Source organism: Tachypleus tridentatus, chromosome 11 (genome assembly GCF_004210375.1).
Source record: "Tachypleus tridentatus isolate NWPU-2018 chromosome 11, ASM421037v1, whole genome shotgun sequence".
Lineage (NCBI taxonomy): Eukaryota > Metazoa > Arthropoda > Merostomata > Xiphosura > Limulidae > Tachypleus > Tachypleus tridentatus.
This window is the reverse complement of record NC_134835.1, coordinates 89,436,290-89,451,329: the sequence shown is the minus strand read 5'-3', so window position 1 is coordinate 89,451,329 and position 15,040 is coordinate 89,436,290. Positions and strand designations below refer to the sequence as shown.

General features: G+C 35.1%; 1 long non-coding RNA gene across 1 annotated transcript in view; it reads left to right on the top strand.

Moving 5' to 3' along the window:
• LOC143232727 (uncharacterized) overlaps positions 1-1,993 on the top strand; it is a 36,509-nt gene extending 34,516 nt beyond the window's left edge. Inside the window, exon 5 of the long non-coding RNA XR_013017700.1 lies at positions 1,955-1,993. This is a non-coding gene — a long non-coding RNA (uncharacterized LOC143232727). The remainder of the gene's footprint in view (positions 1-1,954) is intronic.
• Positions 1,994-15,040: the final 13,047 nt, after the last annotated feature.

Below are 15,040 nucleotides of genomic sequence, written 5' to 3'. Positions count from 1 at the left end.
AAACACTGTGTGAGTAAAAAACATTATACAAGTCGACACGTAGAAATAAATAATTATTCCAGGATGTTCTTTGAAATTAATTGCTGTTGTACATTTTTAAAGAGTAATACACGTATATAAGAGTGTTACCTTCTTGTTCTCAAAAGGTTTTATCATTTAATGCATCAGTTATTAACATGTACCAAGGGTATTTCTTGACATCTTAAAACCACATAATCACATTTAGTCGAAGTTTATTGTAGTTTATGTAATGTAGAGGAAAGAAAGAATGGAAGTTCCTGTGCTGAGCTTAGGGTAAAATATACAACCTGTATAAATGGAAGAAAATAGCTAACTATCCTCTTGTTTCTTCTCGTTGGTTTAACTAACTACTTGTTTGTTTTGAATTGGTTCACGCTAGACTAAGGAAATATGCACTCACTTCTGTTTTGTATTTTTTAAACACTTTAGGAGCATAAATATGTTTGCTTTTATTCTGTATGTTCGCACGGCTATGTACGTCTTTTTCAATAACTGGCAAACTCTTTCTGTTTAGAGATTGTGAAAATTGTTTATATATACTTGGTAAATAAATAAATCATAAAGAAAATAAAAATATTTCTCAGAAAGCATAAGATACTGATTACGTTTTTAAATTCATCTGTTCGGTGAGTTTTCAAGACTTTAGGAAATAGTTTGTTTGTATCTAATTGAACACAAAGCTACAGATAGAGCTATTTATGCTTTGGCCACTACGGGTATCGAAACTCGCTTTCTAACGTTTCAAATTCACAGACATACTGTCGTGCTACCGTAGGACTGGAATAAATAGAAATAGAATTACTAAACCAGCGAGGTTTACCAAAAACGCATATAGAACTTTTAAACAGAATGTATGAGTGAGCATAGCCTATAAATAAATAATTACATATTGAATTTGACTTTTGTGATGGTTGTCAACATCCCCAAGCTATTTTATAACTTTAAAAAAATTGTATACTTCCCGTTTACATGTAATAAATGCAGATGAACCGCAATACATTCAACACAAATGAAAAAACTTACTGTCTCAACAAATAAAAATATGTCTCGTACTTATAATTTCGATTTTGATTACAAATGTTTCATATCCTTACAGTAATCCATGTTGCATTTAGTTGGTTGTAGGGCTCTGAACAATACTGATTATATTATTTTTGCTTTCTTGTTATGAATTCGTGTCGATACTTTCTTTAAGTGTTTTTATTAAAAAAAAACAAGATAAACAAAAAAAGAGATATTTACTCAGGCTGGTTTCGACGAACCTTATCATGATATTATTTCTCAAAGTGATTCTAGTATTTTCAAAGTAGAAGAATGAACTTATTAAACTTAAGTTATTAAGTATACTGTACATATCTTCCAGAAAAAAATTATAGATGTATCTATACAAAGTAAAGTGTTTAGGGGTTTAAATGATTTTGCAAAGTGTTATGGACAACAAACATTGATAAATGTTACCACCAGTATGGCTCTTCGAGAGAAAATGCACACCGATCTAATGCAGGGGTTGTTTTTTATAACATTAATGGTTCTGCTAGTGATTCACTTCAAAGTACACTCAAGCTAGGAAACTTATAAAAAACACACGTTATTTTATTGACTTTACAAGGAAACAAAAAGTTTACTTATTATTGCTATAGACATTATTTTGTGTCAGTGTTTAAACACTTGTCATTTGAAATTAAAACGTAAACAACACTAACCTTTACTTAAGTTTAAGAAAGCAGTAAGTTTTGTGCAGATTCATTGTATGTAACGATTGCGACTGGGTACTAAATGATCCTATGAATACAGAACCTTCAGATAGAAGGTTTGCGCCATCTGTCGGGTTTAATTTGTGGTGTTTGTTTTTACCACTATTTAATAAAATAGCACTGAAAAAAGAAGCGGGATAATCCACCTACCGGATTTAATTATTCTTACTTATTTTCAGAACTGCCTACAGAAGAGTATAACCTACAGAATAGAAAGGGTAAGATTGAATTTTATTTATTCTTCCTGTGTGTTCAGTGTTTCTGTCTAAAAAAGCATGGTTATAATAAGCTCTATACTAAAATTTAAGAATAACAAGGCGAACAACAAAGAAAAACGAACAGACATTTTGTTTATTACATGTTTGTAAAAATAATTTTGGACTTTTTCCTGTAATAATTATACCAACGCGATAAACACTATTCCAATTACACATACGTTAACACAGTTTTGATAAAATCAGGGTTTGTGCACGTTGTAAGGCGAATAATGTTTTGCCATCAAAAAAAAAAAAAAATGTAAGCACATCAACCAACCGCCAAAGTAAGGGGCAATATATACATACTTTTAAATGTATTTTCAGCAACCTGGTAGAAATACTGGCTTTAACTACGACTGTTAAATATCTTAAGTATCTTTCTACTTTTCAATATTGTTTTCAAAATTAAACGAATACTTTTTTTTCATCCTAAAGATGGAGCTAGAAGAAAACAACAACAGCATGTACGTAAGAATAATGCTCAGTCGGACACTTATTATTTTGGTTGTTATAACATACAGTATTTTTCACTTCAATTAAACAAATTAGTACTTCTGAAAATAAATTATGTTACTAGTAAGCCAAAAATGTACAAATTCCTCTATCTGTATATATTCAATTGAGAGGTGACGATAATAGCGATATTGGAACTTACAATAACAACAAAATATATTGTACGTTGACTATAAATGTTTTTCTTCTAGACTCTCAGTAAAATTATATCCTGAAGTCACGAAACCGGATAAAAAAATTAATAAACGCGAGAGAAACAAAATAGTGTAATATTCCAGTAAATATTTAATATTTCAATAGCAGGTGAAACTAAACCATAAAAGAACAACACTTAATAGCATTTGAATTTATTTAAACTAAGAAAAAAACCTTTATAGGACGGTAAGAGAAAATGGTATACAAAGTAAATACTGTGAATGTCACCTTTTATCCTACGAAAATGAACTGTAGCAGAATATAGTCAAGGGCAGGTAACTTACGTTGTGATTTGTAATTGGTTGTTAACCAATAAATCAGAAAATGATACTCCAGTATAAAGTCTATATAAATACATACAATCATACTCTGTCTTTTTACATGAATATGCAAACTGAGCTATTACGAGGATTAGACCGCTGCTGCATAGATGAAAAGAATAGTCCTAAGTACCTTTGCGCGATGAAACTATAGATATAAACGCAATCTAAGGCTATTTATACTTTGACCTAAATCATATTATTGTGGGGGTATTGAAAATGTACTTATACACAACGTCCTTGTAGTAATTTATTCTAACGAAAAGTGCGTGTGAATATCACTATAACTGTTTGTAATGCGCATGACTACTGCCCTAACTAAATAAAGAAATAATTATATTAACGCATTAAATACTACTATAATTATACACATATGGATATAGCTTTGTTATATTTCATGGTTTTTGCACGTTATAAGAACAATAATGTTCTACAATCATAACAAAAAAAAATTGTAGGCACATCAACCAACCACCAAGGTAAGGTGTAGAGGTCGACATTGTACTTGACGCTCCCACGTTTAAAATGATCTAAACCCAAACCAAGAAGAAAGAAGATCATACTACGGACGTTCTTTTTCTGGTGTCCCTGCTGAACAAACACTTCAGATTAAATCCCCAATAAAATCTAGTGATCTCTTGAAAATGGTAGTTAACCTTATATTATTCACCATGTATGTTAGCAATATGCCCCTAAAAATTCCAAATCACGGATTCCCACTACAATTCGGGGATGATGTGACAATGTGAAATACAGCCCTCAGCCCTTACGAGTAGTCACCAGCCTTCAACTGCAGTTGAACAGAATAAGGCAATATTGTCAAATATGCAAGTACAGAATAAATACCTAAAAATAAAGGTTTTATCATTCAATTAATCAATCAAGACTAAAAGGCACACCTCCAAGTTACACATTCGTGGAACACTCCTCCTAAGTGGCATATCAAAAAAATTTTAGGCTTGACTTATGACTCAAAACTAATGTAAACCAAGCACATAAATTATATTAGAACCAAAAAAACTACGCTAAGAGTCTGGCAGACAAAAACATGGAAACTTCAACAAAAACCACCATCAAAGTTTATACTACATGCGTACGCCCAGTAAGTATGCTTGCCAGGCATGGATTGATATAGTACCAACATATGTAAGATATATTACAAAGCATATAGAATTCTATACTCACAACAGCATAATACAAAGTACCCAAATCTATATCATTAACCTTTCTACATAAATATGCAAAATAACAACCGGTGCCCGACATATTTCTACAAAGTTCACTAGATTACTTTCAGAAAAAATGTAATACACTGCTGGCCAAAATCTTAAGGCCAATGAACATAAAGAAGAAATATGCATTTTGCGTTGTTAGACTCAACCACTCATTTGAGTAGAGCTTCGAAAGATAAAAATAAGAAAAGAGAAAATAAAAATAAAAACACTTTTTAGCAATTAATAGGGAAAATGTGAACACTATAAAATTAGCCTAAATACTAGCTGGTCAAAAGTTTAAGACTATACCAAAAAGAAGTCCTAAACAGGGTAGAAAATGCCCAACAAGAGGTCTCAGTAGTGAGTTGCACGGCCGTCATTGCGAATAACTGCAAACATTCGCTTTGGCCTGGTCGATATAAGCGTTTGCAGAAGGCTGGCTGAAATGTTATTCCAAGTGGTGAAGTTGTCTTCACGAAGATCATGCACTGTTTGGAATTGACTTTTATTTCTATAGACTTCCCTTGCCATCCGCCTCCAAACATTTTCAATGGGGTTCAGTTCGGGCGAACACGCTGAATGGTCCAAAAGAATCACGTTGGGCCCGGCCCAACGTTGTTGCTAACAAAGGCATGGCCAAGCGTGTTAAGGCGTGCGACTCGTACTCTGAGTGTCGCGGGTTCGCATCCCGGTCGCGCCAAACATGCTCGCCCTCCCAGCCGTGGGGGCGTTATAATGTGACGGTCAATCCCACTATTCGTTGGTAAAAGAGTAGCCCAAGAGTTGGCGGTGGGTGGTGATGACTAGCTGCCTTCCTTCTAGTCTTACACTGCTAAATTAGGGACAGCTAGCACAGATAGCCCTCGAGTAGCTTTGTGCGAAATTCCAAAACAAACAAACAAACAAACAAAAGAATCACGTTATTCGCCATAAAAAAGTCATTTGTCCTGCGGGCATTGTGGATTGTAGCGTTGTCCTGCTGAAAAATCTAGTCATTTCCACACAAGTGAGGGCCTTCAGTGAATAAAGATGCTTTCTCCAACATGCCAATGTAGCCAGCCGCTGTTTGACGCCCCTGTATAACCTGAAACTCCATTGTTCCATGGAAGGAGAAAGCACCTCAGATCATGATGGAACCTCCTCCACTGTGTCGTGTAGAAAATGTCTCCGGTGGGATACCCTTATCGTGCCGGTAACGTTGGAAGCCATATGGACCATCCAGGTTAAATTTTTTCTCATCAGAGAACAAAACCTTTGTCCACTTTACTACGTCTCATGTTTGGTGCTTTCCAGCAAAGTTTTACAGAGCTGTTTCGTGGTGTGGAAGGAGGCGTGGCATTTGAAGACGTTTACGGTTTTTAAAGCTTTTCTCTCGTAGATGCCGTCTTATTGTTCTTGAGCTGTATTCTGCGTTTGTAAGAGCCTTAATCTGGTTTGACAATCGGCTGGTGTCTTGCCGGACAACCCGTCGAATCCTCCTGTTCAACGGCGGCGAAATTTTCTTGGGCCGGCCACTTAAAATTCTCGTTCCGTATCCCTCAGGGTCTTTTAAGAAATTTGCAACAGCAGTTTTACTTCGCCCAATCTCAGCAGCGATGACACGTTGAGAGAGACCTTGCTTTTGCAGTACGACAATTCTGCCACGTTCAAACTCTGCCAACTTCTTAGCCTTTGTCATGTTTTTACCCAGTGTAACACAGGAGATGTCAGTGGAAGATGTTGACAACGCTAATGCTTGAACACAAATGACTAAATTTCGTTACGTATTTACCGATTAACGCTTCGTTTCAGTATGGTCTTAAACTTTTGATCAGCTAGTATTTAGGCTAATTTCATAGTGTTCACATTTTCCCTATTACATGTTAAAAAGTGTATGCAAAGAGAGTAACATTTAATGTGGTGTTATTTTCATCTGTGGAAGTTCTACACTCAAATAGGTAGTTGAGTCTAATAACGCATAATGCATATTTTTTTCTTTATGTTCATTGGCCTTAAGATTTTTGGCCAGCAGTGTATAAATGAGTTGACACGCGAACTGAAACGTTACCACACAGATATTGTCAGACCAAAGTTTTTCAGTTCAGTTAATATAAACTATAATTATATATCTAATCAAAGGTCATCTAAAGCTAGAACTTAAATATATTGCTGCATTGGATAATTATAAATGCATTAAAATGGTATTTATGTCAAAATCACTCTTGGTGATTTAGCCTAATTATTGGAACTATTATGATGTGTAAGACTGTCTCACAAACCAAATAAAGAAAAGATTATAACACCACATTAAATCTTACTCTCTTTACATACACATGTAAAACTAGAAAGGGTTCTGAGATGTATCTGGCATCTTGGAAATAAATCTAGTTTTAATTTGTAATAAAAATAGTGTTTTGTCGATGAAACCGCCAGTTAAACCATATCAACCAAATACCAAGAAGGGAATAAGAAATCGGCATTCATCCTGACCCTTCCAAATCCAAAAGACCTAAATCCTGATCCAAAGAAGAAAAAATCATATATATAAGTAGTAGTGTGTTTAGAGTCATGGTTCCTAGAACTGATCTACGTTCATACGGAAATCAAAGTTTTAGCGGAAAGTCGTGGCAAGACTCCACATTCCAGTAAAAGCTGTATGCAACACTCCTAAGTGGGATATGTGAAAAAAGTACTGTTAATAATAATATAAACGGTTAAAATATATAAGCAAAACTTGTATCTAAGGTACATTCTATAAATTATTTATATTCTACAAGTAGAGATATTAGTAACTACTTTGCTGTAAATACATATGTGAATTACTGAATGTTAATTCGAAAATGGTAAGATGCGCCTTTTCACAACAAGGGAGAGGTTGCAAAAAAAGATGGAATTAGGCATCGAACGAGAAACAGTGAAACAAAAAACAGAAGATATGTGTTCTTTATGTACTCAACTACATGTTTTGTTCCATTCTTTCATTAATGTACCTTTTTAGGCTGGGATTCATCTTTCAGCAAGGAAATTACCCAAAAATAGAGCAAATTCGATGACACGACGATATATTGTTGGTAAAATGGATAATGACAAATTCACAACTCTCACAACCACAACTTGACTTGCATAAATGCTAATATGAGTTTTAGTAGGGCTATGTGGGCTTATGTTAAAAGTGTGAAAATCAGAAGGCGACCAAACAGAGCGGATGAATTGTGGAGGTTATATTGGACAATAATGAAGAATCACATATTAAACAACTGCATGAAAACGTAGAAACAAGGCGTAGCGTTCTGTGTAAGAGGAAGGGCTTGCATACCTAGTAGCAATGCACTGTACGAGCCATTTACTTTTTTTGCAACTTTTGCCACTCACAACTCCAGAAACCGGGTTTCGATACCCGTGGTGGACAGAGCACAATTAGCACATTGTTTAGCTTTGTGCTTAACTTTAAACAAATAAACAAACTTAGATAAATTTACAGATTTTTAACCAGTAAAGGAAATGGAAAACCTAAGTATTACGTGCTTAGGTTTGTATTATGTATATCCTAATATATTTAAAAACTAATGGTCTTACTTCTGTGGAATATGCATAATAATTCAACGTGAAGCACGAAATTCATTTGTTTTATATAGTCTCTGCTTCATTAGAACTTTGTCCCGGAAATATAACTGGATTTTTTTTTTAATTTTGTTTCAAGCACATTAAAATAAATAAAATTAAACAAGGCCCGGCATGATCAGGCGGTTAAGGCGATCGACTCGTAATCCGAGGATCGCGGGTTCGAATTCCCGTGACACCTAACGCGTTCGCTCTCTCAGCTGTGGAGGCGTTATAACGTTAAGGTCAATCCCACTATACATTGGTAAAAGAGTAACCCAAGAATTGGCGGTGGGTGGTGAGGACTAGCTATCTTCCCTCTAGTCTTACACTGATAAATTAAAGACGGCTAACGCAGATAGTCTTCGAGTAGCTTTGCGCGAAATTCAAAACAAACCAAATTAAACAATGTTACAGACTTTTGGTAAGAGTAAAGTAAAAGAAGGGCGAGTTGCTTGTGGGCTCTTAAAAAAAACAGAGAGCTTATGTGCAAGACTTTCGACCTTCATTTGAAATGAGATATCTTTGGTTACCTGGGCTATGTAGCACAAGCATATTTTCGAAGGAGAAAGGAACAACAACTGCAGCACAAGAGACAGACTGAGACTTCACATGGTGGTGAAAGTGCGGGTCGCTATACAAAGCGCGATGCCGACAACTGCAAAGGACAGCAGCTACATGATGTCTAGGAATCAAGATGTATGTTCTACCAGTGGCCCAAAAAACTAGCCAAGTAAGTCTTGTTCTTTAGGTGGCCAGAAAATATCTTTAGGTTCATACGACGCAAACACTTCTCCACTAATGGCTTTATGTTATGAGGCAAAAAAAACAAACAACAATTAACAACAATCGATAAATAAAAGGATAGTAATTTAAGAAAAAAACGTAAAGCTAGAAGAAAAATAATAAAATTATCTAATTCGAGTGAAAACTCAGAAAATGAATAAGAAGTGGGAGAAACTACTTATACTGCAGTAGAGAAAGTTTCCTCCACCGCTTCAGACTACGAGAATGAACTTGCTAATGAAAATAAAACCTTGGATGTTGATAACACAACAGTTAACGAAGTAGCCACTAACTATGAACAAGATAACGAACAAAACACCGAAAACCAAGAAGTATTTACACTAGTCGAATCGAAAAGAAAAAGACACAAAGATTTCAACACAAAAAACTAAAAACCATAACATTCGATTTTAATTGAAGGTATACCAGGCACTTGCAACCAACCACAACTTGTAGCAGAAATCAAACGATGTAAACCAGGTGTTACAATAGCCGGTATCAAGCGTATACTCAGGGGCGATGTCATTGTCTGAGGACAAACAAACAAACAATCGATCTCGCACCCCATAGTGATAAAATCTTCAAACAAGACAAATTCGACTACAAAAAAGAAAATTGGCAAGAATACCAAAAAGAATTAGATAACATATTACCAGACCATATTAAGCATATAGCCAAAAACCAATCAGAAATTGACAGATACCGTCAAATAATCACAGAGCGTCTCCTACAAGCAACAAATGATGTAATACCAAAGCAACCACAAAAAAACTACAAATAATACATGGAGAACAAACAAACAAATGATAACACTAATTAAACAACGAAGACAATTAAGAAGGCAGTTTGTAGCAACAAGAGATAAAGAAATAAAAACACAAATTAATAGTATTAAAAATAAAATCAGAGGAGAAATTAAATTGTTAAAACAAGAAAAAATGGGATAACATCTGCTCCAAACTAAATGAATAAACAGACTCAAGAAAATTTTGGTCACACCTAAATAGACTTACCAACGAAGAAACAACAAGAAAATATTCAACACTAGAACGTAACAACACCTTAGCGAGTACAAACAAAGGAAAAGCTAAAGCCTTCAAATAACAACTACAGGACACTTTCAAAACGCATAACGGCTCAGACATGAACACCTATTTGTACAACAGAGTAAAGAATCATGTAACAAATAACACAGAACTATACAAACCACTTTTTTCAATCAATATAAACAATAATAACATTAATAACACAAACGACTATAATATACTGCTAACCAAAAAAATCACAATGACAGAACTCAAACAAGCAGTAAAAAACAGAAAAAAATAAATCACCAGGAAGTGATGACATACAAGTAACGCTCATCAAAAAAGACACTCCGAAATTATTTGACCATTTATAAGCAATCTTTAATTTATCATTTTACTCTGGCTACATCCAAGTTTCCTGGAAGCAAGCAAATATACTAATGTTCCATAAAGAAGGCAAGCCAGCCAATAAACCAAACAGTTATCGACCAATCAGCCTGACCAGCTGTGTAGGCAAAATTATTGAACGAATAATAAGTAATAGTCTCTCCACATTTCTGAAGATAACATCAAAATTACCTGAGGAACAAAACGGGTTCAGAAAATTTAGACAAACAACAAATAATCTAGTTAGATTAACTTAAACAACAGTTTGTTTGTTTGTTTTGAATTTCGCGCAAAGCTACTCGAGGGCTATCTGCGCTAGCCGTCCCTAATTTAGCAGTATAAGACTAGAGGGAAGGCAGCTAGTCATCACCACCCACCGCCAACTCGTGAGCTACTCTTTTACCAACGAATAGTGGGATTCACCGTCACATAATAACGCGCCCACGGCTGAACGTGCGACCGGGATTCGAACCCGCGATCCTCGGATTACGAGTCGAACGCCTTAACACGCTTGGCCATGCCGGGCCACTTAAACAACAGTAAACAGCTTTAATAAAAGAGAATGCACTGTCGCTTGCTTCCTCGACATCGAGAAAGCATTAGACATTTTATGGCATAATATTCTCCGGTTCCGTATAAATGAATACGCGTGGAATTATTCGCTGACTCTCCAACTTTTTGGAAAACAGACAATATAGAGTAAACGTAGAGGGAACCTTCTCTGAGTTCTTTATTCCAGAAGCTAGCGTCCCTCAAGGAGTGGTGGTTAGCCCTCTACCCTTCACCATGTATGTGAACAACATGCCCCTTAAAGATCCAAATCATGGATATTCATCACAGTTCGCCGATAAGGTAGCAATCTGGAAAAGTGTCCCAACACCAGTAATAGCAGTCGCAAATATACAGCCGCAATTAAACAAAATATGTGAATACTGCCACAAATACAGAATCAAAATAAACACAGCAAAACCCAACTAGTGATATTTACAAAAGTAACGAAACACTAAAAAGCACAGATTTACATGAATGGAACACTTCTCCAGACTGCTACATCCGCAAAATTTCTAGGACTAACTTATGATTCAAAACTTACATGGACAAATCATTTAAATAATATAAAAACTAAAGTTTGGCGAAGAACAAACTATGCTAGGGGTCTAACTGGTAAAAAGTAGTGGAGCAACACCTGACAATGTTCTAAAAATATACAAAATATATATCAAACCTGTAGTAGACTATGCAGCTCCAGCATGGATTAGTGTAAGTAAAACACAACAGAAAACCAAACTACAGAGAAAGCAAAACACACTACTAAAATATTTTACTGTATTATGTAGAGGTCTATCTGTTATTATTGGTATGTTTAAATATTTATGCATAAGCTTTGAAAAAATTAGAAGAAAAATGAACTACTATGCGAACTAGACAGGTACTGCATACATGATGAGGATAGTCCTAAACACCTCTCTCCGATTAACTTATACATTAGATCAATAAGAATAAACAATTAAACAATTAAAAATAATAATAATAATTAAAGTAATAAAATAAAAACAGGCCACCTATGAACTAGACATTAGTGAGGAACTTGCTACTAAATACTGAGAAGTTTATATAAATATATTTTAGCTAATCGACCATAAGGAAAGTGCGAATTATTGTGGAACTGTAAAGAGAAATAGCGTATTCGCGCCACATGTATTGGTGAATGATACATGGACATTGCCCTGAGTTAGTGCGGGTTCCTCTGGCCCTTATGTAATATTTATTAATACATTAAACAGTTTACATAAACAAAGAAAATGAAGAAGGAAAAGGTTAAGCGCATCTGAACCTCCTGGGTATATATATAAATACCCAAACAACGAGAAAGAGAGAGACAACGTTACACACTGGAGGGTATAGTATTCGAAATTAACTACAGATGTCACGTCATCGTTACATAAATCAAACTATCACGTCACGTCAAATTATCAAAATATATTTAAATAACTAATAACTGTGAACAAGAAGTGTATCGTTGACAAAAGCTTATCAGTGTCAAACTATCAAAACACTTTTTTCGAACTCTTTGTAATAGATAAATAGGGCAATTCTAGTTTGGTGAAGTAATTTATTAGACTTATGATGATTTACAGAATTACTTTTGAAATTCACTATAAGTGAAAGTAGATAAGTCTATAACCATTTATATTAGAATAATGCTGATGACTTCAGTCTTCAAACAGAAAAGCATTGTTTGTTCTTTGAATTTCGCGCAAGGCTACACGAGAGCTATCTGCGCTAGTCGTCCCTAATTTAGCAGTGTACGACTAGATGGGGGGCAGCTAGTCATCACCACCCACCGTCAACTCTTGAGCTACTATTTTACTAAAGAATAGTGTGATTGGCAGTACCATTATAACGTCCCTACAGCTGAAAGGGCGAGCATGTTGGTTCAGCTTGATTCGACTCCGCGACCGTCAGATTACAGTGTGTGTTTTTCTTATAGCAAAGCCACATCGGGCTATCTGCTCAGCCCACCGAGGGGAATCGAACCCCTGATTTTAGCGTTGTAAATCCAGAGACATACCGCTGTACTAGCGGGGGGCTCTCAGATTACAAGTTGAGTGCCTTAACCACTTGGCCATGTCGGGCTGGAGGTTCTTTGGGTTCATCTGGAAAAACATATAAATTTTCAGTTTTGGATTTTGTGTTTTGCGGTTTTATGGCAGTTTTGCGTTCTTTTTAACACCATTTCGCCCCCTGTTGATGGATCTTCACTAATTTCTATAAATATTTTCTGGGCCTATGCTGAGATACGTGCAGACTTGAAGTTTCACGTTTTATCTTTTGTCGGTTCTACAGCGTTTTTGCATTTTTTACATTTACATATAAGGGAAGCAACTTTTCATGTCCTAGGATAACCTTTTTTTAACCATGAATTTACATAGTTTCCTGGAAACGGGTACTCCAGCTAGTAGCGAATAATGCATTTGTATATACGTATATAGGTATGTGTGTGTATAAACTAACAGGGATACATTAATTAAAGTTTTTAAGTTTATTTGAATTTCTGTCTACAGGACGGTACTACATCCCACAATTTGAAAAAAAAATGGGGTGGTCAAGTCTGTGGCTATCATCGCCTTCAGACAAACAAGGGAGTTTCTGTTATCGTATTAATAACAAATGCTAACGGTTTTATAGAACCCTTAGACATGTAGTTTCAACGTGCATTTAAAGTGTATAGGCTTGAAACACAATCACACACACATAATATTACATTCCAAAAACAAAATAAACAGATATCACTTCTAGGAAGAGCAAAATGGCTTGAAACAATATTGTGTATAAAAGAAAAGCATAATTAACTGGCATTGTTATTTATCATTTCAAAATCTGATATCAGGGGTATTTAAAATAGCATTTGTTTTTATATTTTTGTTGTTTTCAAGTCCGAGACTTTATTGTAAATGACGGTTTCTTTGGCAATGACTTTGAAACAACAAATAAGAGGAAAGTGTTCTGGATTATTTAGTTGTGAAATTCATTAATTCATATAAACAGTTTGAATCATCTGTGTAATTCAGATTAGCACTTTAAAGTGCTTTGTCTGGTGTCAACACACTTCAGACATTCAACTAATAAACAAGCTAAAGCAAGGTTATAAGTTTTTCAATCTTTCATCAATTTTATGTTGAATGTAAAAACCATTCATGGATAACTACCCAACGTAGTCATCACTTGTAGTTTAATAGTTTACATGTACTTGGTGACAGCGAAGACAAGTGAATTTATAAGTAAACAAAAGTTTTAATGTGAGTGAAATAAAAGGCAAACCTAAGATCCATATTGAGTCTAATTTACTGGAATATGCCCTAGGAGAATATGATGTTATTGACCATTCTAATTAGTTTAAAATCTTAGTAAGGGCTAGTGATAAACAGAACCTCCAAATAAAAAAAAGGTTTGCGTTCACAAGTTCGGTACTGGGATTAATGTTATTTGACCAACGAATAAACTTCTTTTATTACTATAAAAATATAATCGTCTTTTGAGAAAAGGCAAGTTATTGTGCTGTTTTAAAGGTTATTCATTAGTAATTTAAAGTTAACTATAGAAATGTTAACAAAAGTAATAAGGCTAGCTAGTGTACTATTTCATCATATCCAGTGACTAGTAATGTAAATTTAACGATAGAACTTTAACTAAACTTAAGAAGGTTATACACTGTACTGTTTCATCACATGCAATTTAACTAGCTCTATAAAGGAGTTTAACAAGACTTGAACAATAGGGAATACGAATGCTTTAGATTTCTCTCAGTGTTTGTGTTTGCGATATTGATTATTTCTTAATATCCCCAGTCACAAAAAACCGACTCCTCTGGGGGTGGGTCGCTCAAAAGTTTCAAATATTATGTCCTAGAAGGCGCTGACTGATAGAAATAAACTACTTAACTCTAGTATTCAGAATATGTTTTTGAGATTTAAAATTCCTAAAGTATGAAAAATGATACAGCTGTATATAGCAGTAATGGTGTTAGAGACTTCAGCATTTCTATGTTCTCCAGAATCAATACCTTACTTTCTTGTAATCTAATTCCATTTTGACCTCTCAGAGTATTTGTCCTTCTCATTACTCTTCTTTCTTCACTTCCAGCATTTTTCTTCACTTCCAATTAACAAGATTTACTTTGTTCAAGCATGAATCCAATGGTAAGCAGTATTTACAAAGAAGACCACAAACAAACTAGTCTCCTTTCTTTCTGTGTTTATGTTCCTGGCAAGGTTTGGTTTGTTTGGAATTTCGCGCAAAGCTACACGAGGGCTATCTGCGCTAGCCGTCCCTAATTTAGTAGTGTAAGACTAGAGGGAAGGCAGCTAGTCATCACCACCTACCGTCAGCTCTTGGGCTACTCTTTTACCAACGAAGAGTGGGATTGACCGTCACATTATAATGCCACCACGGCTGAAAGGGCGAGCAAGTTTGGTGTGACAAGGA